This window comes from Onychomys torridus, chromosome 16, assembly GCF_903995425.1.
Source record: "Onychomys torridus chromosome 16, mOncTor1.1, whole genome shotgun sequence".
Classification (NCBI taxonomy): domain Eukaryota; kingdom Metazoa; phylum Chordata; class Mammalia; order Rodentia; family Cricetidae; genus Onychomys; species Onychomys torridus.
In genome coordinates this window covers 51,907,463-51,916,030 of record NC_050458.1, presented here as the reverse complement: position 1 = coordinate 51,916,030, position 8,568 = coordinate 51,907,463, and the positions used below count along the sequence as shown (strand labels likewise).

At 46.6% G+C, this 8,568-nt stretch overlaps 1 long non-coding RNA gene across 1 annotated transcript; it reads left to right on the top strand.

The window, feature by feature from the left end:
- Nucleotides 1-1,301: 1,301 nt before the first annotated feature.
- Nucleotides 1,302-7,509, top strand: LOC118596827. The gene is made up of 3 exons (XR_004946755.1): nt 1,302-1,364; nt 3,670-3,836; nt 7,213-7,509. It is a non-coding gene; the product is annotated as an uncharacterized LOC118596827 (long non-coding RNA).
- The last annotated feature ends 1,059 nt before the right edge of the window (nt 7,510-8,568 follow it).

Here is an 8,568-nt window from a genome sequence, read left to right as displayed (position 1 = left end):
GAAGGAAGAAAGAAAGAGAGGGAGGGAGAGGGGGAGGGAGGGAGGAAAGAAAGAGCAAAATGGAAAGAAGATAAAATTAATGAAAGAAGGAGGGATGGGAAGGGGGGAGAGCAGAAAGGAGAGAGGGCGGGCAGGCAGGCCGTGGGTCATGTTTTATGGACTGAGGCATATAATTGATTGAACTTTTCTCATCTACTGGCCAATAACTTAATAAACACCATTTTTAAAGGAAAGAAATACTGGCAAATCCATAGAGAAAGTAGGTCAATGGCTTGCCGTGGCTGCAGGGATGGGAAGTGACTGCTAATGAGGCGGGGTTTCTTTATGGGCTGATGAAAATCTCCTGGAATTAGACTGCGGCGATGTGAGGGCCTGTGTTCTTTATAAGGTAAACTCTACGGCATGGAAACAAAAGGAATTAAGAATCAGTTCCCTTCGCTCTGGGATGCAGACCTGAGCCTTGACAACTGAATTTGGGTGTTTGACCGTAATTGGGGACTTCGGGCATCTGAGAGTCTGTGGCTGGAGCTTAGATAAACTAGCCACGGAAGGTGGCACAGGACCTTCTACTCAGTTGTCAGACCGTGCTTATGAGCTACAGAGCAGCATCAACAACAACAAAATTAAATATGTGGATCTTTGTGTAACATATGAGAAATCAAATAAGATCTATAGCACTGTTCCACACCCATTTCGATACATTTGTGTTTGTGCACAAGGGTTGCCTGTTTCTCAGACATTCACATCACTCTAACCGCACATGTTGAACACATTGATGCACATGTGGAGAGAAGCCGCCAAGGATGACTGTGAGGCTCCCTCATGGAACAGAAGGTAATTGAGGCGGGGGAGGGGATGGTGGTGGCCCCAGCTTGCAGAGCTGAGTGCAGTAATGAGCAAGCTGTGAACGGTGGGTAGAGGAGATCTCTCCACACCTGCAGACCAAAAGCAAAAAGAATGACAGCCTCAATCCGGCTCCAACCTGGATGCCATCTCTCCCCCAGGGCATCGCAGAAGGAGATGTGCATTTGCTGAGCAATGCCTTCAAAAGCCTCTCCTGTGCCTGTCTCAGTATCCTTCTCAAAAGGGGCCTAGGACTCCCCTCCCCCATCCTCATCTCTCAGCCCCTGAAAGGCCCCATTCTCTGAGTACTTGTCTTTCTTCTCTTCGGAGAGCAAGTTCTGTGTTCCCAGCAAATCACCCACTTGTGCTGCTATTGTCTGTTGTTCTCTTGTCATCGACATCCAAACAAGCTCTGCACAGAGACTCCCAGGAGCCAGGCTGGCAGATGGAGCCGGAGCCTGAGGAAGCACTGTCTCATCGGCAGGCAGCGGTGGCAATGGGGACTTGCTCCATTCTTGAGGGTCAGGTCATGCTCCTGGCAGCCCTCTTCAATGCTCCTGGGACCAGAAAAACCACCCCTTCTTTTCCTCCCCCATCTTTAACCTATCTTTTCTTCTCGCTCCTTCAGCCCTGAAGTTCTCATGTAGCCAAGTCCCTGTGTTATAGTCTATCTGTTGAAACTTGTATAATTTCTTTCTTCAGTCAAACCTGGCTATTAGAGCAGGTAGCACCGAAAAGTGAAAAGTTGCAGCCCAGAAAACTGATCCTCAAGATGGGATTCTGGGCTTGATTTGGTCATATCCTTTGCCTTTAATGTGGCATTGAGCCCAAATGCGCTAGGCTGACAGCAGTGCAGAAGTGGGGGTGGGTTGCGGGGGTGGGGGGTCATCAAGTGCTACAAGGGACCAAATGGCTGTGTCACCTGATCACCATGGTGTAGTATATGGTGGTGTAATTACTATATGACTGCATGTTTGGAGAGTTATGGGTAGTGAAGGCACACAACTTGAGACTGTTGAAGTTCGGTTCGAATCGTAATCCAAGAGACAAGGGGATTTCAGAGCTGCTTCAATGTTGTGTTCTTTCCTTCGATGGCAGGAGGATTCTGGGTAGGCAGAGCCAAGGTGTATCTGCCCAGGTTTCAGATTTCAGTCCACACAGCTACTGACTATCTTCTGTAAGAGTTAGACAGCTGCCTGGGGAAATGCTGAGTGCTGAGACTTGAACAGGCTGCATCTGGAAGTAACGCTGGAAGCCTTTCCTTAGAGTTAATAGATTTTTATTGAAGTGTACTTTAATGTGTGCTCATGTGAAAGTACATACAGGATAGGTGCACAGTTTCCCACAGAGGCCAGAAGAGGGCCGGAGAGCCCCTGGAAATGGAGTTACAGATGGTTTTGAGCTGCCTGATGTGGATCCTGGGAGCTGAACCTGGGTCCTCTGCAAGAGCAGCACATACATGTATGTGCAGAAAGTTGGGGTTGTTGAACTCCCAATCTTCTCTGCAGATCCGTCGCCAGCAGAAGTCATTCAAACTCTGAGAAGTTCAGCTAACCTGTCCATGTTTGGCAACATTGCAGTGTGCTCCCTTAAGTCAGTTGACGTGCAAAATGATGTCAGTCTCGCCATCACGAGCCCTGTCGTTCCACTGCCTATGGGAGAATCTTTGCCTCCATCCTGCAGAGGGACAAGTTTAAAGTCTGGCCTGAGAGGAGAGAGCAGAGCATATGGTGTGGGGAAAAAAAAAACACGAGATTTTGCTCATTTTCACCAGCAGAAATGTGAGGAATCTATGTGGAAATGAGCCTGAAGGGTGTCAGACCAAAGAGGATTGAAGGCAAATCGAGATCAACCATGTTTCTGAGTTGCAGTGTCCCCCCACCCCCAGCAGAGATTCCAAGATGGAAGAGTTTCCAAGTATTTTTTTATTAATTTATCCATTGGTTGGTTGAGGCCACCAGTGACTTAGAGCCATTTGAGACACCAAGTGTCTCCTGGCATAACCTAGGAAAAGAAAACAGTGGGGCTGGCGAGATGGCTCGGTTAGTAAGGTGCCTGTCCTGAAAGACCTGAGTATGAACCCTAGCACCCATGGGGAAAAGCCAAGCATAGTTCAGTTACCCATACTTATGACTCCAGCATTGAGGAGGTGGAGACAGTGGGATTCCCAAGGCTCAGAAGATAGTGTTACAGCAATAGTGGGAGATACTTTATATCAACCCTGGCTTTCACACACACACACACACACACACACACACACACACACACACACACACACACACACACACATACACACACACACACACCACCTTGATATCATAAAAATAAAAACAGTGTTCCAAAGCTTGCAAAACAGTTAGTAGGAAAGGCTTTCCCATGGTGTGGTTTTCCTTGCTTGTGAAGGGACACAGCAAGCTTCCCATAAACAGTACTTCTCTTTCCTGGCTCCACAACTGCAATTTGATTTATAAAAATTCAATTTACACAGAACTTTCAAGAGAGACATTTGTTGTGGAAAGTAGGGTATTTGACATTTGGTCCCGAGATCAATAAGTCTGGGGACTGTTTGGAGTTGAGGACAAATGGCAATGGGCTGGATCACCATGGGCACAGGTGGGCCTCTGAGCTGAGCCAGCCCAATGGCGGGCAGTGAGAGGTTTCCCATTACACACCATTGGGTCAGTGGCAAGCAATAAATCCGTGCAGGGCCAGCACCCAGCCAGGCAGTTTCAGGAAGTCTATAAAGCGTGTATTTACAGAACTGTGCCAAATTGTTATGGGGATTTAAAAAAAAAAATCAATCCTCTGATCTATCTACTCTTGTAGAAAGCCTGCCTCATAGGAAATGACCAATGACTACTGTCCAAGGTAATGATGATGAAGATAATAAGACCACCGTGCATCACTGTGATCGGCAGCTGTGATCTTCAAACACTGTCTGGACTATCTCCATCCAAGTCTGAGAGTGCTGACCCGACCCCTCTAGGCTTCAGGTACGTAATGTCAGCTGTGTCCCTTCATTCACAGACTCAACAGTATATGGATTTTCTGGAGTTCTGGGAAAATGCTCGAAGACACATATTTGACCCCTTCTTCCTCTGTCCAATCACGGAAAGAAAAATGTTAGCCAGATAATATTGAAACGTGTGAAAGCTATGAAGTCTAAATGGATGAAAATTGAGTAATTATCTTTCAGGAAATTTTGCAAAATGAATCTTCCAATCATCATCACTTTCGAGGCATGGATGTGTGCAGGAGAGTTTATGCTGCAGCAAAACCAGGCCGGGGTGGAAGCAAGGAGTTGGATGCAGGGAGAAATGTAGTGGTATTGTGTTCCCCAAAATATTATGTACCCTGATAAATTTATCTGGGGTCAGAGGACAGACAGCCACTAGATACAGAGGCTAGAAAATGGTGGCACTCACGCCTGTAATCCTAGCATTTCAGAGATAGAAATCCCTCTGGATCTCTGTGAGTTCAAGGCCACATTGGAAACAGCCAGGCATGGTGACACATGCCTTTAATCCCAGAAAGCGGGCCTTTAATCCCAGGGAGTCATGGCAGAAAGCAGAAAGATATATAAGACATGAGGGCCAGAAACTAGAAGTATTTGGCTGGTTAAGCTTTAGGCTTTGGAGCAGCACAGTTCAGCTGAAATTCATTCTGGATGAGGACTCAGAAACTTCAAGTCAGAGGAAGCATGATCAGCTGAGGAACTGCCAAGCTGAGGAAGCTGTGGCTTGTTCTGTCTCTCTGATATTCTAGCATTCACCCCAATAACTGGCCTCAGGTTTGATTTTATTAATAAGAACTTATAAGATTCTTGCTATGGGGGGCTCTGAGGATGCAGGGCATTGCTTCTGAGAGACCCCAAGCATCTAACAGTAGCTGCAGAGATGGGTATGCAGATTTCTTCAGGGGTTTGTGATGAAGCAGTTGCTGTCAGAGAGAAAGGGACACTTTCGGAGCAGGATAGAGGCTTGTAGCACAGGGCCAACCGTATGCACAAATGGTGTTGTCAATAGTGCATGACATACTCATACTGGACCAGGGGAGGCCTGTTCTTGTGTGCTGCCCAGTCCTGGCCTGTGTCAGCATCACTGGGCTTTGTATGATGCTGTGATAATATCCTTAAGATGTGCATCTGTTTCACTGATTATCTCACAGTTCCCATGGGTCAGCAGGTAGGGTACCAATTCGGTCTAGATGTGGCCCAGGGCTGGAGTCACAGCTGGGGATGAGTTGGCAAAGGGTCCAGTTCCAAGTTAATGAGGTTGTGGCTCTTAGGCTGTCTATGGAGTGCCTCATCTCTGGTCTCTCCAGCTGAGGTTGGGTGGATAGCTCCTGAAGTCGGACCATTGTATCACAGATTTCCTTGTCCCAACTAGCAAGGAAATTGTCCTGCAGCATGACATATGCTAAATCTGAACATCACAAGGACCCCTTGGATGTCAGCAAGCTTGATGGAGGAATGACTGTAGGCATGTGGCACTACAAGGCAGAGCTATTCCAATGTTGCAGACAAGGAGACATTGTTGGTCTACAATGGTCCAACACACATGGAAATTCAGACTAATGTTGAGGTGTTGTGGTTGCAATGAGTGTTTCTAGAGTCCTAGAGAGTTCTGGTATCTTTAAAGAGTGCTCAGTTCCCACTAAAACTGCCTTGGTGTCTTCCCTCTGCAACAAGAGGTGTAGTGTCCCTCACTAGGGCCATTTCCCTACTGGGGCCCAGGCATCACCTCTACCAACATCCCCCATACACTATGATGGAAACTACTTACCCAAACACTGTGGGTCAAGCTAGCTACTATTCATTTGTCAAAGCAGGGATGGAGTGTGTATATGTTTGAAAAAAAAAATCAACTCTGTCTCATCCTTCTGAAAAACTGTACCAACCTAATGAAACAAACAAACAAAAACCCAGGAGAGCTCAGACCAGCAGGGCTAGCTGCGAGCCACAGCTGCCAAAGGCCAGGTGATGTCCTAGAGGCAGCCACAGTCATACCACAGAGGTGCTGGACTCAGATATGTGTACCGGGTATTTTGACCACATTCATCCAGTTTTTTATGTGCAGTTTCACCAATAGCCACACCACAGGTGAAATGATTGCATGCCTGTAAATAACCCTGCACTCTTGTTCCCGTAAGAAATTCTAGTGAAACACACTTTGTGACTAAAAGAAAGATACACAAATAATGACAAGAGACTAGTCAGGAAGAGAAAGGGGATGAGTAGGAGTGGGAGGGGACAAGGGTGGGGGACAAGGGAGAATATGATCAACATACATTATACACATGTATGAACATGCCATAATGAGACTCACTGCTGTGTATAATTAATATATGCTGGTAAAAGCATCAAAAAATCACAATGAATCTGAATGAGGTCACTCCATGCAAAGACAATAAAGTAGACAGAGCTGGGTGTGGGACTCACTGAGTACAGTTGGCATCTCAGAAAGCATAGAGTTGGCAGTAGGAAGATATAACCTTATCTGCTGCTCAAGACACATGCGCTGGCCACAGAGTATTGCGATAGAGGGACTCGGCTTTGTCCTATGAGCTCCAGGCCCAGTATGACTCCTGGGAAGTAGGTGAGCCTGCAAAACACCTGCTCACTATTCCTAGGCTAAGGTGTCTAGGTTGAACAATAGCCACTTAACAGCACCAAGGGCTCAGATGTGGTAGCTCTGGGAAGAGTAAGTTTGTCTAATGCTGTGTTTTGAAAAAGCATGTGACCAGCTGGAGTCTGTAGGTGACATGTGCCACTTCTGTTAGAAGGGAACTCTGTCAGGACACTTAAGACTAATCTTTCTTCTGACTCTAGAGCCTGAGTATGAAGCCTCGCTGTTCCCAAAAGAATCAGTGTAAAGTTACCAGAAAGGGAAAGAGGCCTTCCTGGACCACCAAGGGTCAAGTCCAAGGTCATGTTGCTCAAAGGGCACAATGAGAAAGGACCATAGCCATTGCAGAGTGACATGGAATTGAGGACACCCCTTCCCAGTCCTGAGACCACTGAACGGCATCCCTGTATAGCCTCTGGCTCCATCTTTTGGCTGGCCCTCTAAAGAGGACTTAGAAAATAATAAGCAGGCTCAACTGTGTCTTCCTCTCCCCTCACAGGCAAGCAGAATATCTGGGTCACCCTCCTAGCTCCTGCAAAAAGTAGTAGTATGGCTGCCAACCCACACATTCCAGCTATGTCTGGTAGAGGGCAGAGCAGAGAAGGGAAGGGACAACCGGAACTTGGGTCTTGCTTTCTCCACAAACTCTGAATGCACATGGTCCTCTACTGATATCAAGGCTGTATGTTTTGTTGTTGTTGTTGTTGTTGTTGTTTTTCACTTTTTAAACTTTTTTTGATAGAACAAGAATGAATACAGCCAATTTGTCCATCCAACTTCCACTGAGTCAGAAAAGATAAAGATGAACGGCTGCAGGTTGATTCTAAGAAGCTTAATTATTTTCTTTTCCTGGGATGCATTCTTTCTGAAATGAGTCTAGCTATCTTCCTTCTGTTATGGCAGCCCCCCCTCCTCACCATCCCCCTCCCCAGCATGGCAAAAGTTTATTTTGGGCTTGGGGAATGAATTTGTAATTAAAACACTTGCTGTCACAATCATAAGCATTTGCATAATAGGGGCTCTTCATTAGAGCAGAGAATAAAATCAGTCTGATAATCCAATCAGTTCATCTGCTATTTATTCAAAGATGTTGCCAACCATGGAGGCTGGGCATGTGGGCCGAAGGCACAGGTGGGAAGGCCTGGGGACCCATCCTCTGGGCCCGCTGCCAATGACTGTACTCCAAGGAGGAAGCCAGCCTTCCTGACTGCTGAGAGGGGAGGTCTGACAGGCTTTCCCCCAGGCCCACGAAGCACAGCATGGTCTCTAACTCCTTAGCATTTTCATGCAGGGGCATTAATTCTGAACATAAAAGAGCTCTCTTCAAATCAGAATACCTTAGCATCCTGCAAGAGAAGTGTTGAAAGAGGAACCTGGCAGAAGTGTGATCACCCCCATGGATCCATGCTTGTGCACAAGAGATCATGCACACACCTCACAGCACACAATCCTACACATGCACAAACATGCATACAAGACACAAGGCACATGCACGAATACCACTTCGCACATCCACATCTGTGCCCACAATACATAAGACATGTCTCATAACCACATGCCTACACCCATCACTGTACATATTCCCATATCTGAACACCATGCACAAGGCACCTCTCATAACCACCTGTGCAGTATACAAACATGTCCATGTGCACAACACATCTGCCTACACGTACATGAGAATAGGCAAAGAATACACATCATGTGTGTACAGGTGAATAGATACATGAACATATAAATGCACATAGTGTGACAAGATGAGACAGAAAGAAGCCGGGAGGCTCACTACAGTGGTGTTTTGTTGCTCCAGAGACCTGGTCCAGTCTTTTTTCTCTCCACCTGTGATGGCTCGTCTTCACTGCCCACTTTACTGGAATCGAGTAACCTAGGAGACACTCTGGTGAGTGTGTCAGTAAGAACAGTTTCAGAGAGGTTTAACCTAGGAGAGAAGAACATAATGACATTTGCTCATGGGCTGGGGACTCCAAGTGAATTAAAAAACAACAAAAAACAAAAAGGCCAGGCAGTGATGGTGCATGCCTTTAATCCCAGTAGTCATCGAGGCAGAGGCAGGTGGCTTTCTGTGAGTTTGAGGCCA